This window comes from Manis pentadactyla, chromosome 10, assembly GCF_030020395.1.
Source record: "Manis pentadactyla isolate mManPen7 chromosome 10, mManPen7.hap1, whole genome shotgun sequence".
NCBI lineage: Eukaryota > Metazoa > Chordata > Mammalia > Pholidota > Manidae > Manis > Manis pentadactyla.
In genome coordinates, this window is record NC_080028.1 from 20,970,265 (window position 1) to 20,992,147 (window position 21,883).

Below are 21,883 nucleotides of genomic sequence, written 5' to 3' on the forward strand. Positions count from 1 at the left end.
GATCATTTCAGGGCAGATTTGTAACAATCTTCCAGGTTCTAATAATTCTAAGACATCTTTGATATATACAGTTTGACTCTAGTGAAATACATAATTACATAGTCTAACATCAACTTTCCCTGGGAATGCATTGTGCATCTCACAATCCACTTAATTTAGTAACCAAATATGAACAAAATAACAAAGATATCTGAGAGTCAGTTTCCATGCTCCTAGATCCCTATTGGGATAAAAATATATCTTTTAGAGGTTCTTGAACTCTTCAGAGGAGAAAATGTAGAAAATAGCATATCAGTTGTTTGATTTTATTAAGGTATATGATTATAAAAATCATAGTGAAGACTGATAGATAAAAAATATATTTGAAAATAAATTTTCAGGAACTTTATATAAAATACTTTCATGAATAAGTGGTATAATGTGTTAGAAGACCATGGGATTGAGAGGGAGGACTCATAGTCTTGTTTAACTTGTAAATTTTGGATATGATATTTAGTATTTCCAAGTCTTAGGCTTATGACCTTAAAGGACATTTTCATTTCTCCCATTCATCGGCATGTACTTTAACATGAAGAGTTTGAATTCTGAAATCATGTTTCCCGATCTTCAGCCACTTACCTTGGGAAAAGTATTTTATGGGTCTAAGCCTCATTTTCCTTATCTGTAAGTAAGGATCTACCTCATAAGTTTATTAGTGTGGATTAGATGACATATGTACAATGTGTTTAGCAGAGAGACTGGCAGGCAATTAGAGCTCATCCAGTGTTAGCAGTTATAATAAGGTTTTATTGTGTCAAGTTATTTTCTAGCATAGGTAAAACTGATAAGGCTGCAGCTGCCCTGCAATGCCCTCCACATTTGAAGATGCCGGTAGATTTTAGCAATATGCCACTTCCTTTCACTGAGCTATACAATCAATGTCCTTGTGATGTTCTAGGATATTGTCTATGGTGATGTTGATTATTAGGATTTTTCTTCATAATTATTCCAGACTTATAACATTCTTAGAAAATGTCTGATTATTTTCTTCCCCACCTAGTGTATATGTTTTACTTCACCTTTTTTCCATGGCACTTGGAATTTGCATAGATATGTTCATGTACTGATATAGGTACATAGTCATCTTCTTGATTACATATGCAAATATGAAGGAAATGTGAAGACCAAATTCAGATCACATAATTTTAAATTAATTTCTTTTGAAATTCAAAGTAGTTAAATACTTAGCATTTCTCCCACTCCCATTCCTGTTATAAAGCATAAATAAGTCACCATTACCCCAGTGATTATGTAATTTTAGAGGTTTTTAATAATGAATTTCATCCAATTAATTAGGAAACACCACATAGATATGCAAATTTGACCATTCAGACACACAAAAGTCACGAAATCATATTAAAGCTGATTTATCAAGCAAATCATATTCACCATATATCGACAATAGTGCCACATGATTGACTCCAAACTTTCCATTTGTACCATTAACTCTTAAATTCTTAGATGCTTAATTCTGAAAAATAGCTTCAGATACATCTATTAAATTCTCTACAAACATACCTTTCCTTCCTTTCTTTCCTATGTCTTATTTTAGCTGATGCTGTACAGTCCCAGGCATCAAGGAAGGAACAAAAGCCCTCATAATAAGGAGTTGCTTAATAAAGTGTGAGTTCAGTAAAAAGTACACCTACTACTTGATTAGTCAGCTTTTGCTGTGACAAAAAAAATCACAAAATCTTAATGACTTAAAACAATGCAGATTTATTTCTTGTTCACTGGGCAAGACTGGGTTTAGCTGCATTTGGATCAGTTGCTCTATTTCATATGTCTTTTCACAGAGGAACTTAGGCTCAAAAGGCAGCCAGTCTTTGGGGGCATGTTATGCCTGTGGCAGAGGCATAATCTTAAGATAGTGAGGAAAGGCATGTGGTGCCTCTTAAAGCCTCTCCTTGCATCGCTACACTGGCCCTTCCGCTACATTCCATAGGCTGACCCAGAGTCAGTGGGTCAGAGAATTACAGTTTGTCCACAGGCAATCTGTGCTGAAGAAGATGGATAATTGCAAACAAATAATGCAATCTTCTAGAGTACTTCTGTCATTTAATATATAAGACATTTGGTCTTCAGAAACCCCTAGATTCACATTTGAATCCTTAGGTTTTTTTATGTGTAAGATAGAATCATAGAATTTTAGCATTTTAGAGGTGAAGGGACTTTGAAGAATGTGTAATCCTATTGCTTCATTTTACAAATAAAATAGTGTGACCCAGAGACATTGAACTACTCTTGCCCATGATTAGAGTCTGTTAGTGGCAACAATGGATGTGAAAACCAGCTGACCATCCTTCACTGTTATGAACCATTCTTCACATTATGTCGCCAGTTGGTCAATGATTTAGTCTAGACCTAGGTCCTCTTTGAGAAGTCAAAAGAATAAAATTTCCAGCCCGTAGTAGAAAAATAAAGAGTTTTCCATAGCTCTCTTCTTAGCCTGGAAAGATTTAATAATTCAGTTCAGTTCTGCTAAAAGTGATTGACCACTTATAGTGAGCTGGATTCTGCAGCAAGCTCATCTCGTCTAAAATATGATGAAACATTAATGCCTCACAAAAACAGCTGGAAGAGTAGAAAGACAAGATAAAGTGCAATTGAAATTTTTATGACTATCAGAATTATAAAATAAAAAATGATGAAAAGTAGTTTACACTAAGATTAAGTAGCTTGCCTGAAATACATAAAAAGTAAAGAGTCTATTACATGTTGACTGATACTTGAAGAATTCATTTTCTTGGGGAATATTTGGTTAAAGTGGTTAAGGACATAAAGTCAGTGGTTCACAAAATTACTGAAAATGTGAGTAATGCATAAAGTGTGAATGCAAACAATTTTCACAGATGCTGTGATATTGATTATATGTATGGAAAGTATTCACTTACAAGCATTTTAAAACCTCTCTTTTAATCGTAAGAAATCATTTTCATAAACCTCAGAATTCCTGTAGAAATAATAATTACATCATTTGGATTAGTTTAATTTTCATGCTCTCGGCACACTTGAGTACAAATATTTTTTCAGTCTTTTTAAAAATGATTATCTGTGATTTCATGCAAGTCACAGGGGAAGCAAGCAACAGACTCTGGAATGCTAGACTATCTGTCTGAAGAGCATCAGGTTAAATACAACAAGAAGAGAAATGTATGAAAAGAGGAGCGAGCATGTAGATCAGACATAGAATTAGAAGATTAGTTCATTTCAAGTGCCTGAATCGTAAAGGAGATGCGTAAAGTTGGATAACAGAGGGATATTTCATCCTTAGCCTCAAAACAAAATATGAAACTGGATCATCAAAACATATTGAATGAATTGGTGAAATATATTTAAGAAAACTTAAGAAGAACTGGGTAGTGGAGAGATCAGCTTCATTTCACCAATGTCTTGACATTTTTGCCTAGATATTTCTTCTTCACATTTCGTACCCTTTTGATTTTAATTTTAATTTCATTTTTTCCTTTGTCCCTCAAGTCTGGACCGGTAGCTCCTCATAGCACCTTATACTTGCCCTGTGATAGCCTATATATAATAAAATTGCCTGCTTGCTTGTCTAGTCCCATCTGTACATTCTTTTAGCTCTGGAGAGGAGAGAGCTAAAGCAAAGTCAGTTTTGTCAGCTGTTCTATTCACAGCACCTAGATACACATAAGGTATCCCAAAGTATTTGGTGAATGTATGAAGTGTGATGGAGTGGAACTTTGTGTGTGTGTGCATGTGGGTGTGCACACACCCACATGCACATTTATGGTGGAAGTCAGAGACTTTCTCTACAAGATATTAGAATGAATCAAACTTACCATATTAAAAACTGTGGTACTGGTAGAGTATAGAAGTCCATGGAACTTAATAGAATTCAAAGACCCTACAAAATATAAAAACATAATAAATTAAACTCACCACTTTAAAAATTATGGTACTAGTAGATAGTAGAAATTCATGAAACTTGATAGAATCCAAAGACCTTACTAACAATAAAAAGCATAATATTTATCAAGAAAATGTCAACATGCCATGGGAAGGATAGTAATATTATTACTATAAATAATACTGGGAATAGCCACAATTTAGGTTAGTAAAATAAATTCCATTGGAGTGAAGACATGCAAAATACTAAATAATGTATGGATGATGTTTTTTACTTTTACATGTAATTTCTAATCAAAAGCAATGTAGTTAATTACCAACAAAATGATCAATATGTTAGACTACAAAAACTTAAGATCATCTAAATGCCACTAAGCAACATATGAAAATTGAGAGGCAAATGTTACACTATAAAAATAAAAGGTTAGTATCTAACAATAAAAGGAGTTCTTAAAAATCAGTAAGCAAAGCACCTATATGTCAGTAGAAAATTGAGTAAAGAAAATAGAAAAGTTGATGAATATATTCAGACAAATATGTTCCACTTCACTAAATAAACACAAATTAAAACTGTGATAGATTATTAAAAATTAGAAAAAATTTCAAATTATAATACTTAAGGCTGATAAGAGTAAGCTAAGGAATACATCCTTATCATGTACTGTGAATGGAATATGAATTGGTAGTTTTCTGGAATATAATCTAACAATATCAAGATTCTTAAAAATGTTCATATTCTTTGAACTTGCAATTCTACTTTATAGGAATTCAAACTATCACAACCAAAGATGGGGTTTATAAATGGAAGGGTTTTTCCATGTAATTAATGAAATAAATATTTATTAAATTCTGGATGAGACAGTGTGTTAGATACTATGGATATAATGGTAAACAAACAAAAAGGCACTTTCATCTCAGGGGTACATACAGACACAAAACAAATGATTAAGTACCACAGCTAACATTTAAATAGTTTCAGTTTTCAGACAGTGTTCTAGGTGCTTTCAATATATTAAGTATTTTATTGCCCCAACAATCTGATAAGGGGTATACTATTACAGTCTGATTGAAGACAGAGAAGTTAAGTGATTTTTCTCAAGATCACTAAACTCTTGTTAGAGATGAAGTTTAAACCTAGGAGTGTAGTTACTTTTACTGTTTGGGGATGGACATGATGTAGAGTGTGTTATTTATAATGCTAAAATGTTAAACAATAGAAAAAAAAAGTTGAAGAATTAAGTTCTATTTAGGTGATAGAATTTTATTCAGCCATACTTTTAAAAAGACACTTTCTAAAACTTTTTAGTGACATGGGAAATATTCATAATATAATATTAAGTAAGTAAAGCTAAATACAAATCAGCATAAAGTGACTCCAATATTATTCTTAAAGTGTTATGTATAGATATATGCACTATGCATATTTATGTATTCATAAATACATAATCATTTAACATTGTTTCCCTCACTAGATTTGGGGTTGATGAATAATGTTTGGTTGGTTTACAATTGTACACCAACAATTACCCCTGTGCCTGGACCTAATAAATACTAAAGAATTGAATGAATGAATGGCAAAAAAAAAGAAAGAAAAACTAGAAGCTTATCTACCTTAAAATGCCAGTAATAATTTACTCTAAATTCTAGAATTATGGATTATTTTAATTTTTAAATTAAATTTTTTTTAAATTTTAATTTTTAAATTAACACTTTTAAAAAGTGTTAAACTTTTTAGGTATTTCCAGCATTCTCTCTAATGAACATGTATAGATTTAATTGATTTAGGTTTTTGGAGTGAGGCAGGTTCACATTCTGTGTTTAAGCAAAATTAACCATCTGTCTTAGATGGCTGAAGCATCAATCTACTGGACAGTAAGAAATTGAGCCAGATCCACCAAGATTCCTGTTAAATACAGGTTACCTGGTATGACATATATCGATTTATCATCTTAGCTGCAAATTTATATCCCATTACCTGCTCTGCAAAAATGGAAATGAGCCCTTTAAATATTTTTCCTTCCCCAGCTTGTAGAATGTTAAGCTTTGTCCATTGAAGACACTGGAGATACATAATAGGAGAAAGGGGCTTCTCCTCCCTGGGTTGGGTGTGCTTGCTCAGCAGGCTCCTGCTGGGCCTGGTAGTCAGCTGCACCCAGAGGCCTGCAGCTTATCCCAGCACCCACCTTGGCCATTTTCATAGCAGAGTGATTTCAGCAAGACATCATTCTATAAATAGTTTTCCCTGGCATCCTAGAGAACAGATTACTAGCACGTTCTGGAGGGCAGATCTTCAGCAACATACTTGGGCAGGGCACCTGGTTCAGTGCTTGCCATTCTGGGACCCATAACTGTGTGCAGGTCTGGATCAGCCTTGGAAGTAGAGGACGTCTTTCTCAGGCACTCCATCTCAGCCTTAGGACACTGGCTGCTCCTCATAGCTGCTCCCCATTCCTATATTTTTTAGTGTTCACTTTGTCCCTCACTAGCCAATCCTTAAGTATGCCAATTCCCTGTTATAGTAAATAGTTCTTTATATATTAAACTTTTCCTGTTCAGATTACTATGTAATTGTCTCCTGATTAGACACATAGATTTTGTGAATTTTGATAGTTTTATTGTAATTTCCATTTTCCTCTCTTCACTGAAAAAAAGGTAAATTATATAACTAACATACCGCAAGGAGTGTGTTTATTACAGAAGTCAAGAATCGTAATTGTTCAAATATGGAAAGGGGTATATAAAGAAAGTCTCCTCAGAGCATACATATAAAATACCCAGTGGGCAGGTACATGGTGTAAATTGAGAGAATCTGTCTCAAGCAGGGTCAGAGGAAATGTAAGGTATTACAGAAAAATATTCCCTTCTCCAATGTTAAATAGCATGAAAGCAGAGCTAATAGCACACAAGCTATTGTGGGAGGAAATCTATCAGAAGACAGCATAATATATGCAAATCAATGAAATCTGAGTCTCCCAAAAGAGGCCATCAAATCAGAATGCCAAACAAGCAGAAGTGAGCTCCTTTTCTTGCAGGGCAGTGGTGCTTATCTAATTCTGAATAATGTGATTCTCCCAAGTCACTCACTTTTTTATTCAAAAGACAACTAAAAAATGAACAAAAGGAACCCAAACTTTTGTTAAGGAATAAATTTGCCACAGGGAAAACAAATACATAAAAGTGCAAATGCCGATCTGAAGTAATTATTAAAATTCATCACACAGAGAAAGTTGCCCCAAAACTAAGGAAATAATTCTAGCACTATCCTTACCTGCAGTTCCAATTAGGGACTCTGAAGCACATTTACTTTATTTCATGGCAGTTATGACAATGTAGAAATCCCACTGGATTAAGCCTTGGATGGTCTGGGTTTGTAATTGTGGATTTCAAGAAATTAATATTTTCTAAGATTTTGAGATTAAAAGTTTATCAATTAAAGAAGATAATACATGTAAAACATTCAACATATTATGTAATATAAAATAAGTGCATCATAATATCAGGTATCATACTGTTAGTGATTAATAGTATTATAGCCAAAGATTGTATTGACCTTTTATTGGCATCACACTTTATTGGTTCAAAATGCTTTTGAGGTTTTTCTATAAAGTAACTACTATACTAGGAATGGTAAAAAATATAAAAGTTGTCAAATATGCTAGTACCCTACCCTCCCAACTTCATAATTCCTTATCCCAAAGATTGTTTGAAACACACACTTTTATTTTGTCTTGACTTTTATAAGTCAACAAAAACTTTTTTTTTTCTGTCAACTGTTGTTATCTCACAGGTCCCCTGTCCTTTACTTGAGCAATTGATTGTGCAGCCCAAATCTACTGTCTGATCTTATTTATGTTAATATTGTGGGTGTTTGGCCCAGTGGTCCAGGACTCAGGGTCATTTTGGCATTTGTTGTATCAGTTCTCTTTCCCAATGTTGTGGCAAACATGGATATGGTAAGCATTTCTTTTGGGTATTTATCCAAATTAGCAATGAGTGTTTCCTATTTAATGATAACCTATTATATATGCCAGATACTATACATGCATCAACTCCCTTAATACTCACCATGAAGAAATATTGAGGCTCAGAGAGTTTCTAGTACTTCACATACAAAGAAAGAAACAAATTTTGAATCTAATCCTCGATTTTGAAGCACATGCTTTTGCTATTATTTTTATGGTTCCTAGTGCATCAGACATCACACAAGTAGCAGTTATGTTTCCCAGGCCTTACCAAAGAGTGTCTGATTCACTAGGTCTGTATTGGAACTTAGGAATCTGTATTTGAGGATTGTTACACTGCTCCAGGATGTCCCTGATGAACAGGAAAGTGTCTACAGCTCTCATCAGACCCCTGTCACATATTACCAAAGATCTCCTTCCTGATTGTTTAGATCCATTTCTAATACTTTCTGAATACAGTGCATTACATTGCATTTGTCATTCCACTTATATTTATTGTTTAGTTCATAAGGTATTTGTGATATCTCTTTTATCATGTATGAAGCAGAAGAGAGCTCCGTGTGCCAATAAAGAACTTCGCTGAAATCAAGATAATCTACATAAACATAAATTAATCTTTTCTTTGGACTATCATCCTACAAACTTCAAGGGAAAAGAAAATTACTTTAGTATTCAACTAGTATACATAACAGTGCGAAATGCATGCCTGAAGTGGCAGGATTATGTGCAAAAAATGAACAGGCTCTGATAGGAAAACTGAGAGTACATTACAGAAAAATTTTATCCTTTCTCTGGTTCCTCTGAGAGCTGGCACTAGGAGGCAGACAAGAAAGAAACAGACTAGTGTTATCAAGGGAATGTTCCATAGAGGAAAAGGATGGGACATAAGCTGAGACCTTAAGGAGTGGCAGGTCCTGGCATAAACAGGGAGGATATACCGAGCAAGGTAACAGTAGAGAACAAGGAACTGACATGCGAAAGAGATGGAAAGGAAACTAGGCTGACCAGAGTTACAATGTCTGCTCTGGAATCCTGGGAGAGCAGATGCCTCTGGGCCAGAATGTAGAAAGCATAAGAGCACAGGGGGAGAGACTGAATTTAATTGGATATGGCCAGAGGGACTCAAAGGTTTTTACGTGTGACGTGAGAAACTAGTATATCAGAAGATGATGATAGTACCAGTCACTACCATTTATTATGTGCCTATCATATGCCAGGATTTTTATAGGCAATACATGCATTTACTGTCCTCCATAAATTTATGAGATTGGTATTATTTCAGTTTTGTGGATAAGGAAACTGAGACTTAATGGAGATAAGGGATTCATCCAATAGTTCACAATAAAATGGTTTGAAGCCAGCATGTCACTCACAGATATCTGACTCCAAAGACCATATTGTTCTGTGGTGTCTCAGATGAGATTGGTTTGGTATTCTTGTAAGATTTATACTGGGAAGAAGCAAAGATTCCAGATAGGAGACAGGTAGCCTGGGCTTGGGTAGTGTGGTTCGGTTTTATATACATGGTACTGAAGAGTGTAAGATCCTTATTTGGAGTGGAAGTCGACTTAAAATTTGAATTACAATATGAAGCAAATTGTAAGGTCAAACTTGCCTTCCATATGAATGTGTGTTGAAGTAAGTTTTTAAGAATCATTGAGAATCTTCAGCTATAATAGACTCTATAACTAAAATATTTTGAAAAACTTCTAGACTCTTAAGAGAAATAGATTAACAGAAAAAAATGTGTAGATTCTTAAGAGAAATCGCTTTCATATACATCAGAAAAAGTTTAGGGGACCAATATACCAAATAAATAAATAAATATATATATATATATATGTATATATATATATATTTGCTCATGAGGGTTGAGGAACTCAATCTCTAGGTGCTCATTCTTGTAAGTGAATAATTAATAGATCTTTGACGTATGGTATGATTTTCTTCTTTAGACGAGTCTTTTGCCTGATGGGAGTGGCCTGTCAAGGCATCTTGTTTTCTTGATAATCTATCTTTTTATATTATATGCAACACAGTTTTATAAGAGATAATAGAAATAAGAAAAAGCAGGTTACAGTATAGTTTCATCAAAGTCGTTAAAGACAAAGCAGAATTTTTCGTGGCTGTAAGAAGGTATTTCGGGCAGGACTCAAATTTGTGTAGTTACTCTGAAGTCTTTCAGTGTTTCTCTGAGTACATTAGCTGTTTTCATAGCTGATTGTCTCCTTCCAGATATTCTCCAGACTGACAATTCTATCAATCTTATTTATGCTTTTGCTTTACGCATTACTTCTCAATAACGTTGTAAGAAGACACACACTCGTTAAAACTGAATTACATAGCATGAGGTATCCAAGTGAGTAGCAGAAAAGTGTTCTTCAAGCAAAGTGAGACAGAACGGTCCCCAAAATAATGCCAGCAGCCCAGTTTAGCAAACTCTATGTAACTCTTAGGCCATTTCTACTGAGGAGTGACTAGCCAGGTGTCAAGTAATTTAAAAGCAAGTATGAGCTAATTTTACAAAGGTTATCCATACACAAAAAGAAGTTTTACAAAGCATATTTTTCTGGCCTACTCTGGGTACCAATCACAGCATTTGGTTCAGCTCTGCAAGTAATGCCAGATGTTTTTTTAAAAAAAAGGTCTGCATGCCCTTTAAAGGATTTGCGTTTCTGGATCAGAATAAAAAGGAGACCTACTTACTTTTTCCCTTTTTATGTTCTTCCCTATCCCCACCATAGAAACCCATAGACACTATTTTCACTAACTCTCTGCAACCTGGGTCAAGCGATTTAACCGTTTTAAAGGTCAGTTTACTCCTCTTTAAAATGAAAGGACTGAGCTAAAATGATGTCCCTCTTAAGTCCTTATGCTCTTCACATCCCATGATTCCTTCTGACACAGTTTAGAATTTTTATATTCTTCTGTTCTCATTTTATATATTTAGCAACTTGAACCTCTAACTACACTAACACTTTCTATTGTTCCTCTAAACTATCTTTTGCATTACAACCCTCATCCTAAACTGCTTTGTCTTCCTTCCAACTAACATGACCTTGCCTAAAAGAAGAACTCTTCATTTCATTTCCTCCCATTATCAAGTGTCCAACTTAGGGCTAGAGAGGGAGGGAGGAGACATTCCTCAGGTCCCTAGACCTTGGCCCTCTGATTCTTCAGACTGCTTTCTCAAGCTATTGGCACAGTAATAATTTGACAGTACGGCCATCAATGTCACTGGCCCAGCTCCTTTAAGTAAGATGAGTAAGGATCATCTAATGTAACACCTGAAAGTGGTTCCATTTTTAATCGCCCCTAAAGTTATTAAAATTATGTGTTCTAAACACAGAAGTTTTCAGGTTGTCTTTTCAGAACTGGAAAGGACATGGTCTACAGCCGACAAATGTCAAAATAAACAGTTTCATCTGTTCTAAGAATTAGCTTAAATGCTTTTCTTCTTTTAAAGCTATTTGAAAACATCACTGATTACCAGGAGAAAAGTGCTGCCTATTTAAGAGGTAATTAGAAGGATATGAAATTGACAACAAAATTAGTGTTCTTGGTTGTTTTTGAAAATCATATTAGTACTTCCACAGTAGACTGGATAAATCTCTTTCCTACTGCTTATAGCTAATTAAAATATTAATACATTTGGATTACAAAGCATGTGACTGATCATATGCAAATATTATTTGCAAAAGATAAATTTACTGTGCATAGAAAATCACCTCTAGGAAAATTAGATACAAAGGCTGTGTGTTCATGTAGTTGTTGCCCAAATTAATCTTTAAAACCAGTGGTAGGTAAGAGTTTATCTTTTTTTAGAAATTTATAAATCTTTAATAGCTAGGATTTAACTAAAGGAAAACAAAATATAAAACCATGAATGTGTTTCATCTTCTTAGCTAGAAACTACTGTTCTTAGAAAATTTTATTTAAGGTTCTGGTATTTATCATTTATATAATTCACTTATTCCACAAACCTAAGAACCTCTTATCAAGTGGCAGACATAATGCTAGGCAGTGGAAATACTGCTGCAAATACGTGGGGTCTGTCCCCAAAACATTCAACAGGGAACAGAAAACAATTATAATACAGTATTATTGGTGCTACAATAGAGGGGTGTCTTAGCTCAGGCTGCTATACAAATATACCATAAACTGGGAGGCTTATAAACAAATTTATTTCTCACTGTTCTGCAGGTTGGAAAGTCCAAGATCAAGGTGCCAGTAGATTTTGAAAAAAAGTCTAGATTCTTAAGAGAAATAGATTATTAGAAAAAATATTTAGATTCTTAAGAGAAATAGCTTTCATATACATCAGGAAAAGTTCAGGGGACCAATATAACAAATATATATAAAGTGCTACAATAGAGGGGTGTCTTCATTCATGCTGCTACAAAAACATAAGATACCCCTCTATTGTAGCACTAATAATACTGTATCATAATTGTTTTCTGTCCCCAGTTGAATGTTCTGGGGACAGACCCCATGTATTTGCAGCAGTGTGTCCACTGCCTCGTATTTTGTCTGCTGCTTAATAAGAGGTTCTTAGGTTTGTGGAATAAGTGAATTATATAAATGATAAATACCAGACCCTTAAATAAAATTTTATAAGAACACTAACTTTGGTGCTGGTGAGAACCTGCTTCTAGTTCATAATTGGCTGTCTTCTCTGTGTCCACACATGGCAGAAAGGATGAGGGGGCTCTCTGGGATCTCTATTATATAAGGACACTAATTCCAGTCATGAAGACTCCACCCTTATGACCTTATAACCTTCCAAAGACCCTACCTCCAAATACCATCATATTGGGGGAATAGGTTTCACTATGTGAATTTTGGAAATATTTGGTCCATAGCAAGGGGTATATGAGTTACAATGGGAATAACTATGTTTGTTGGGGACAGGGAATCTTAGAGGTTGTGAGTGAAACTAAAGGAATAAATATGTTAACAGGTAATAGATAGAAAGGTATTAAGAATAGCATGGACAATAGCACACACACACGCATGCAAAATAGTTTGTGTAGCTGGGGCATGGAGAGTTCATAGGGTTGACAGTTGAGGCTAATTAGGGAGGTCAGATAAGGAAAGACCTAATAAGATTCATGTTTTTGCCAAGGTAAATAATGCCAGGTGCTGTAACAATTCATAGATTCAATTCAATGGCTTAACATAAGTTTTTTCTTGCCCATGTACTAGTTCAACTGAGTATAAGGTGGGCACCTCTTATTGTGGTGATTTGGAGGGCCTGTCTTATTCCTCCTCATGATGCCACCAGCTTCAAGAACTATCTGGTTAATAATATCAAATGCTGCCTAGAAACCCCCCAAAAAGCCTGAAAAGTGCTCACTGAGTAAGGCAACTAAGAGGTCACTGGAGACGCTTTCAGAAATGGTTTCACTGGAGCACAGGGGCTGAAGCCACAATGTCACCTGAGACACGCAAGTGAGATGAGAAAGAAGAGCCAATAAATACAAACTACTCTAAAAATCTTGGATGTGAACAAAAACAGGAAAAAAGAACTGTAGATCAAGGAGACATATTTGAGGGCTTATTGGGTTTTGCCTGTTTGTACACAAGAGAGAATTGAACATGATTATATGCTAAGGGGAAAGAACTAGTTTGGAGGAAAATGTTGTAGATGCTGAGAGTGATCATTGGGTAAGTGAACTCCCAGTTCTCACTGCAAAAGGCAGTGAGATTCAGAGGACAGATAAAGGGATTAGCCATACGTGGGAAGCCTTCTGCTTTGTCCATTCACCTGGGACAGAAGCTGATGAAAAAAGGAAAAGTAACTTTAAGGATGTTTCATGAATGTCAAGGACCGTGCTTATAGTTCAGGTATGTGGCTCTGATAACAAACTTTGAATAAGAGAGAAAATAAACCATCTATTTTAAAACAATTATGAATCATTGGATACTGAATCTATTCCTGAGAAGTCCAGAAGGCTGCTTAATTTTCTTCATTGAATATGGTTCCTGATCACTGAATATGTTTGAAAATCTAGACATTTCATTTCTAAACTTGAAAGATGAACGTGGAAATTAATATATGATTTTAAACATTACTTTGGAACATATAATAATGTAAATCTTTGGAAAGTTTGCAAATATGTATTAGATATTGGTAGAATAATTTTAAGGATTCTTTCTATGTAAAAAAAATAGAATATAATCACACTTTCCTTTAGACAGAAATAGAGCAATTTGATTTTTTTTGTATTTGATTAAAAATATATTAAGGAACAAATCATTGTATTCCTAATGTAAGCATTTCATGCATTTTCCATTATTTGAAAAGGAGCTTTAAACAAAGTTCAAAAGATTTTTGTTTATTCATCAAGACAAAATGTGGCTTCAAAGGCCGTATAAAGAGAAGAAAGAAGCCATCTGTTTAATTTTAATTATACTACATTATTCTGTTAGTTTTCCTATTTTACTTTCAGGTGTTAGGTAATTGGGTCCATTCTACTTTCTTCTTGTAGAACCCACAGCATCCACAGAAGTGATTAGTTTTGAAGTGTTAAGGTGGACTATCAATATATTCTAATGAGTTTGGGGAAGTTTACCACTTTGGCCTCACTCTCCCTTTTGTAAAAAAGCAGAGGTATATATTTTTTGGACTTGTAGAATCTCAGTGTAAAAAGGAAGTTCAGGAAGGTTCACAGCTCCCCCCATCTGGTGCACACACACATTCATTCATTCATTCAACAAACGTGATGCATTCTTACCTCTTTACCCTTATCCCAAGTCAGTTTCCTCCTTATTGTCTATGTTCCAAATACACCAACCTTCTTTCAATTCTCTAACCTCTTTTCAACCTCAGGGCCTTCTCACATTCTCTTTATTTCGTGTATCTACGACACTCTCTGCCCAACCTGCTCCTTAGGCTGGCTGACACCTGTACCAACTCTTACAAGTCTCTTCCCTAGGGAAGACTTTATCTGTTCTCCAAAATTAGCTTAAATCCCCCCCCCCCAACCCCATTTAAATGCTCTCTCTCATTCTCATATCTTTTTGCTGTATCACATATAATAAAAGTTGTGTTTAATTAATACATTATTTTTAATCTAAAGACTCTATATCACTAAACACTGACCCTCATGATATCGAGAACTATATCTATTTTGTTCATTCCCATTCCTAGGTCCCTAATAAAGTACCTAAAAGTAGTAGATATTCAATAAAAAGTGTTGGATGATTAAAGGAATAATGGCACCCAGCATTTGATACTGAAAATACTGAATCAGAAAGAATCCTTGCTTCTCAGAAGCTCACACCTTATATTAGACCAGAATGTTTGGGTTGAAATCCTGGCTTCCTGCCATACTGTTTATCATTGAGCAAAGAACATAATCTACCTAAGGCTTAGGTTCCTCATCTGTAAAATGGGGAAATTTTTAGTACCAACCCATGACAGATAAAGCCTATTGCCTTACTCATTACCCATTCCAGTTCCATTATATCTTAACTTCCTACCACAGAGCCTGAATAAAAAAAAAAAGCAAAGCATATGCAACTTAATTTCTAGAATCCCTTGAAACCAAAGTTCCACTTGGTACTTGGTTCCACCAAACAAGTTTAGAGTCACAATGCTGCTAAGAAGGCAGCAGCCGCATGTGAGAAGCATGGTGATAGAGATGTCTGGGTCTTTTGGGGCAGTTACGGTAGAATGTCTTAAGTTTAGGCTTAAGTGCTGATCCCCAGGGGTGACAGCAATGAGTAGTTCTAGAATGCTCAGTTAGTGTGAGTAATGGGTATTTCTTCTGTTGGCTTTAACCTTGTATGTTGCTGATTGTGAAACTCCAGGCTTGGTTCTCTAGCCTTTCTAAAGACTCATTAAGCTACTTAAGACCTAGAATAAACTTATTTTTGCACCAGGCAACTAAAGGGGATTCTGTCGTCTGCAACAATGAATACAGATCTACTTATAGTTTGTTGGAATAGAGCCACAGGAGCCTGATAATCGGCAGAGTCAGAACTGGAATGCAAGTCTTCTAAGTCATGTGTTTTCCTGCTTTATCACAGCTGAACAGCAGTTCATTGAGAGCAGCTCTCTTTAAAATGAAATAAAATTTTATTATCAGTGTCATATAAAAGATGAACTGGAGCCCAGACTGTACCATTGATTAGGTTTGCAATTTGGGGCAAGTGAATAAACCTTTTTCAGTTCACTTCTATCTATAAAATGGGGATTCCACAAACATCTGGTCAAGATGACCCCATAAGTTTACAACCCATACAATGAGACATAAAGTGTAAGAGTAAGAATCTAGAAAAACAAGGCCAAGTTAAAAAACCATATAAACAGTTCAGTGGACTGAAATGGAATAGAAATCCAAGTAGTACACAGGGTTGGGGACTGGGGACTAGTAGATTCAGATCCAGTAGCTCAGTTTCCATATGGCAAAGGGACTAAAAGTGTTCAGTGCAAAACTGGAGATGGGATCGAAGCCTACTCTTAAAATCCGTGGTAGGCCCCAAAGCAGGGGTCAGGAATATGGGTGCCTGAAAACCAAAATTCAAAAAAAGTAAAGAACTCTAGAACTAAGAAGTGCAGCCAATAAAAACCATAATCAAACTCTGATTTATTTCAAATAAATTAATTTCATGAAATATTATAATAAAGATTTTTTAAAAAGCTTGAAGAGATAAATTTCATTTTCATAGAAAAAGCAAGAAATCATCATAAAGAATTGAATCCTTAGAAGTGAAGAATAATAGGTATAACAATATCTGCTATATTAGATTACAAAATTGCAAGGCCATTGTGAGAACTAAACAGGACTGTGTGAGCCTGTTTTTTGTTTTTCATTCTATCAGATGGGGAATGGAAAGAATAATCTGGAAGGTCTCTGCAAGGGAAGTCTCTAAGCTATGGGACTAGCAAGGCTTTGGGGTAACATTAACAAAGGAAAAGACTATCATAAAAGAGAGAATATATCGACAAATTCCACTTCATTCTTGAATTTGCCTGAAGAACTAGTCTTCTGGGACATTCTATGATCTATATGTTAAGGAAGAAAAGACATGTGCCTTTTTTAAGTCTCCCATAAAACAGCCCACTCCTATTTCTTGTAGAAAAAGGAGAATGGAAAAGGTACTACATAAAGATACTGGACATTGAGAGATTCTGCCTTTTCTAATGTGCATTTATTTCTATGGCGGTATGCATTTGAAATTGGACATGCAAACCTGACTTTGTGTAAGCTATATTTTCATGCAAATGTGTAAATGCACATCTCAATGCTTGTTCTGTTCCACTCAAAAGTGGGTGGAGATAAGAATATTACCAAGCAGGTACAATTTTCATGCAAGAATTGTGTAGGCAGCTTCCATTCTGGCTAAGCATCGTCACAAAAATGAAAAGCTCAGGAACAACAGTGGGATTTGGTAAGTATTAATATTATAGCATGAATGTTTCTAATCACTCTCTAAGCCTGTTAGGTCTTGAATTATCAGGCCAGAAGACAAATTGTCACATGGGGAAAATTGATAGGCAGGAAAAAGAATATAGTACCTCTTCCTATCTTTTTTAAAATACGTATATTTTTTTTAAGGAAGAAATGGCCATTTGCAATTCTATATTTTGAAAGTCAGGCCATGATGCTTGACCCAGACTATAAATATTCTATATTGTGAAACTTAAACACCTGGAAAAACTGTATAGCTGACAAAATCACAAGGCCGTTGTGAGGACTAAATAGGATTGTATAAGTTTTGTTTTTTCTTAAGTTTGTATTTGTTTTAATAGAAAAATACTTGTGTACAGCCTAAGTATATATCATTATGAAATTGGTTAAATTGGAATCATCAGTGGAATAATAGGCAACCATTACTATTATTAAAACATAACTGTTGGTCATGGAAAAATGTCCAGAATTTAGATTTAAGTGGAGAGAAAGGGTTTCCGAGCACTCTATTCCTCTTTTTGTAGATGTAGACACATTAGAATGTTTATGTATTTATATTGGTAACTATTTGGATAATATACACTGAACATGAACACGCTTTTCCTTCAGCATTGTCTAATCTACAATCACATGTATGATTTGCTTTTGAAGCTGTATCGCACCATAAAAAAATAAAGACAAGGATAGGAGTCGAGAGGCAGTTGGAAAGGGGTGATTTTATACAGTTGGCAGCACGAGAGAAGGCCTAGAATAGTCCAGGAGATACCTGAACATGATAGAAATAGAGAGCGTGTGGGAGAGAGGTGAGTTAACATTATGTGGTATCTGTATCCATCCTCGGCCTCAATATTTGTGTTGCCTTCTTTGACCTGAAGAGCTAGTGGTCAAATTTTTCTAATGAAACTATCAAGTGAGGCCAAGGTCAGAGCCTGGACCTCTGGCATCTAACAGTCCACTGAAGAATGTTTTATGCAGTGTCTTTCCTTCACCCTTCTTAACTATACACTTGCTTCCCCAAATTTGCCATCTTAAGAACAGTCTTGTCCAAGCAACCAATTGTACTTTTTTGCTTTTGCTTTTCTGTCCTGATGCTGAGGAATGAAAAGGGAGATGACGAGAAGGTGGGCATCAAATTCTGTACCAAATACTGTACAAATAAAAGTCAAGTATGCCTTTTATTTGAAAATCTTGTTTGTTTTAATAACATTCTCTGTGATATAATAAAGAAAAGGACTCCCTAGGTATGTAAAGTAGATTTTATCCTGCTGGTGTGACATTTTTCTAATAACATACAATTAATATTAATATCACAGTCCACGTAATAAGAGACCTGTTTTGTGTTGACATTTCTCTAGATCCTGTTTTTGGCTTCCTACACGGAAATGTTTCAGGTCAAAAGCGTCATGACATTGTTACGGATCTTTGCAAGACAATATATGCCTTGAAATAACAAAAGAGGGTCTGCTAAAATATTTTGTAAAGGACTATGAGCTGTGAGGCAATTTTTAGGGTTGCAAATATGATTATTATATTTTTTAAGTTGTGTTTATTTTCTTTTTAAAAAATTCTTTTGAAATTTTTTTATTGAAGTATCATTGATATACAACCTTGTTTTGGTTTCACATGTACAACACAGTGGTTCAACAGTTACCCATATTATTAAATTCTCACCCCCACTAATGCAGTTACTATCTGTCAATGTAGAAAGATGTTACAGAATCATTGACTATATTCTCCATGTTATACTACCATCCCAGTGCCCAACTTATATTATGATTGAGAATTTTGTTCCCTTTATCCTTCTCACCCTCCCCACCCAAGCACCTCCACCCCCATGGTAACCACTAGTCCCTTCTCAGTGTCTATGAGTCTACTGCTGTTTTGTTCATTCTGTTTCGCTTTGTTTTTATATTCCACAAATAACTGAGTTCATATGGTATATGTGTGTTTCCACCTGGCTTATTTCACTTAGCCTAATACCCTCTAGATCCATCCATGTTGTTGCAAATGGCAGGATTTCTTTTATTTTTAGAGCTGAATAATATTCTATTGTGTATATGTACATCTCCTTTATCCATTCATCTATTGATGGACACAGATTGCTTCCATAGCTTGGCTATTGTAAATGGTGCAGTGATAAGTGTAAGCCTGTTTTTTGTGAATCAAAAAATTTCATACTATGAAATGGGGAATGAACAGAATAGTCTGGGAGGTCTCTGAAGGAATTCAGAGTAATCTAACACAACAATAAAGCTCCATGGCCTCAAATCATGTGAAGACTAAGTCTCACAGTGGTTGCAGCAATGAAGTGTGATTGGGTTGTACCTACCATACAACTCACTCACACTGTTTGTTTTCAAGAAACTAAGAACTGGAAGTGTGCCTTTGACCTCACTAGAGGAATCAGTGATTCTGATGTGTGGATATAACAGTTGGAGTAGAAAGGGGCTGGAAATGAGAAAAGGGAAGGCCATTGCCTCTAAGATGAGTAAGGAATGACAAAAAGGCTCCCTTGAGGCATATTCAGGGCTGGGATACACAGAAAGGGGCAAATAGAAAACAATTCTGTAACAAGATTCCTATTCTGAATTTGGGTGAGTTTGGAGCATGCAGTTTCCATTTATAACTGAGCTGCGGGTCTGGAGCTAAATCAATAAGAGCATCTTTGCTTGGTGACCCAAAGAACATTAAGAGCATCTCACCCAGTGATCTGTGCAGAACTAAAGGCGGTATCAGGAAATGGAGACATTTATAAAGATCTGATTTATGTAAAATTTGCCATCCTAAAATGAGTAATGAAACTGTACTTATAATGAAGCACGTGCTTCTCGAATCTGTCCCTTAATTTCTATTCTCAGAGTCATCAGATTCTTATTATCTCTTGTCTAATTATTGCAATAACCTTCTAACTGGCCTTTAGACTAAAGTCTTTCCCCCATCTAAAGCATTCTCCTGCTGAGAAATTTTCAGTGGCTTGCTACTGCCTACTAAGCATGAAATGTGGCAGTCAGTATTTTCTATGATCTGGAGCCAATGTTACATTTCCAGCCCTTATCTGCCATTACTTTTCTCCATTTACTTTGTGCTACAGCCAAGATGTCTAATCACCATTCCCCAAATATCCTCCAGAATGGTGTTTCTAAAACACAGTCAAGATCCAGTTATTGCTTAACTTAAAACCCTTCAGTGACTTCCTATATAGCTACTCTGTCTGATCAATTCCAAAGTTATTAGTCTATAAGACCCTCTAAGTCTGGCTCCTGCCAAGCTCTCCAGCCTTTTCTCTGACCACCAGACCCCAATTTACTCTCCTCAAAACCTATAATCCAGCTATGGAGCTTCTTAAAACTCTCAAATAGGCCAACCTGTTTCTTGTCCTTAAGCCTTCGTTAAAGTTGCTCCCTCTGCCTCGGGTACCCTTTCCTCTGCTTCTATCATCCTCCTTCCTTCAACGCCCCATTGTCCACCTGAAAAAAGAGAAAATAACATTATTGGTTTTTCCAGATTTAGCTCAAGCTCATCTCCTATATAAAAGCCTTTCCATTTCTATAAAACTAAATTAGCATCACCCTCACACACCCACAGCTCTTTCTCCTGTAACCCCAGTGCCATGTGCATATTCTCATCATTGAAAGTGTAACCCATGTTTTGCATAAACTATAACCTGTCTATGACCACATTAGGGGCAGGGACAATGTCTTATTTATCTTTGCAACCCTAGCATCACACATAATGCAGAACACAATATTGTTGAATAAAAGGGAGCAAAGTGCAGTTCCTTGAGAGTAGGGCCTGTGGGATCCTCACTGGGCTTAAGGAGTATCTGTTGAGAGAATAAAGAATTGGGGGATGCTTATGATCTTTATGTCATCTTTACATGTAATAGTAATGTCTCTCTTTCAGACAGCTCACTGTGTATGTTCTAGAACAGTGCTTTTTAAACTTTAATGTGCATACAAATGAACCGCAGATCTTGGGAACAGAATGATATTCTGTTTCAACAGATACGAGGTGGAGCCACAATTCTGCATGTCCAGTGCTCTAACAGTGAATTCAGGAGATGCCAACGTTAGAGAACTACAGAGGAGGGACACTAGGGGAAGTGCTTCCATGAGAGGTCCCAGGAAGGGACACGCCGTGATGAAACCCAACAGCAGGGGTCTACTTACTGTACTTGGTGGTGCCCCAAGATTCACCCAGCTTTGAACACATCCGTGTGGGCTTTCTGTGAAGTTGTGCTAGAGGCTGGACTCTTCCCTGCCTTTATTTCTATTAACACGACTCTCAGACACAGGCTTTTCTTCTACTCACTCTCCTGCTGTGATTCAGCCTGTATGATTTCTTCTGTATAAGAGCTCCCAGGTTCCACTTTTAAACTAACTGAAGTTGTTTCCCTGCCTGATTTTCATAAACTTCTCTCTGCTTCATTGCCCAAACCCTGGAGATTCAATCTTTCCAGGTTTCAGAAGCCTCTCCAACTGCCTGAACTGTTTTGCTTCCATTCTAATCAGAAATAGCTTTTCTTCCCCAGTGAACAAACCAGCGTCACCTCTGCAAAGGCCACTTTCCCAGCAGCGGCTGCTGTGACTG

General features: G+C 35.8%; 1 protein-coding gene and 1 long non-coding RNA gene across 6 annotated transcripts in view; one reads left to right on the forward strand and one right to left on the reverse strand.

The window, feature by feature from the left end:
* Window positions 1-21,883, forward strand: part of ANKS1B (ankyrin repeat and sterile alpha motif domain containing 1B) — a 1,001,987-nt gene that overhangs the window by 488,325 nt on the left and 491,779 nt on the right. The window lies entirely within an intron of this gene.
* On the reverse strand, window positions 6,921-20,758 carry LOC130678959 (uncharacterized). The gene is made up of 3 exons (XR_008991943.1): window positions 20,659-20,758; window positions 13,231-13,312; window positions 6,921-7,274 (listed from the first exon to the last, which is right to left on the reverse strand). It is a non-coding gene; the product is annotated as an uncharacterized LOC130678959 (long non-coding RNA).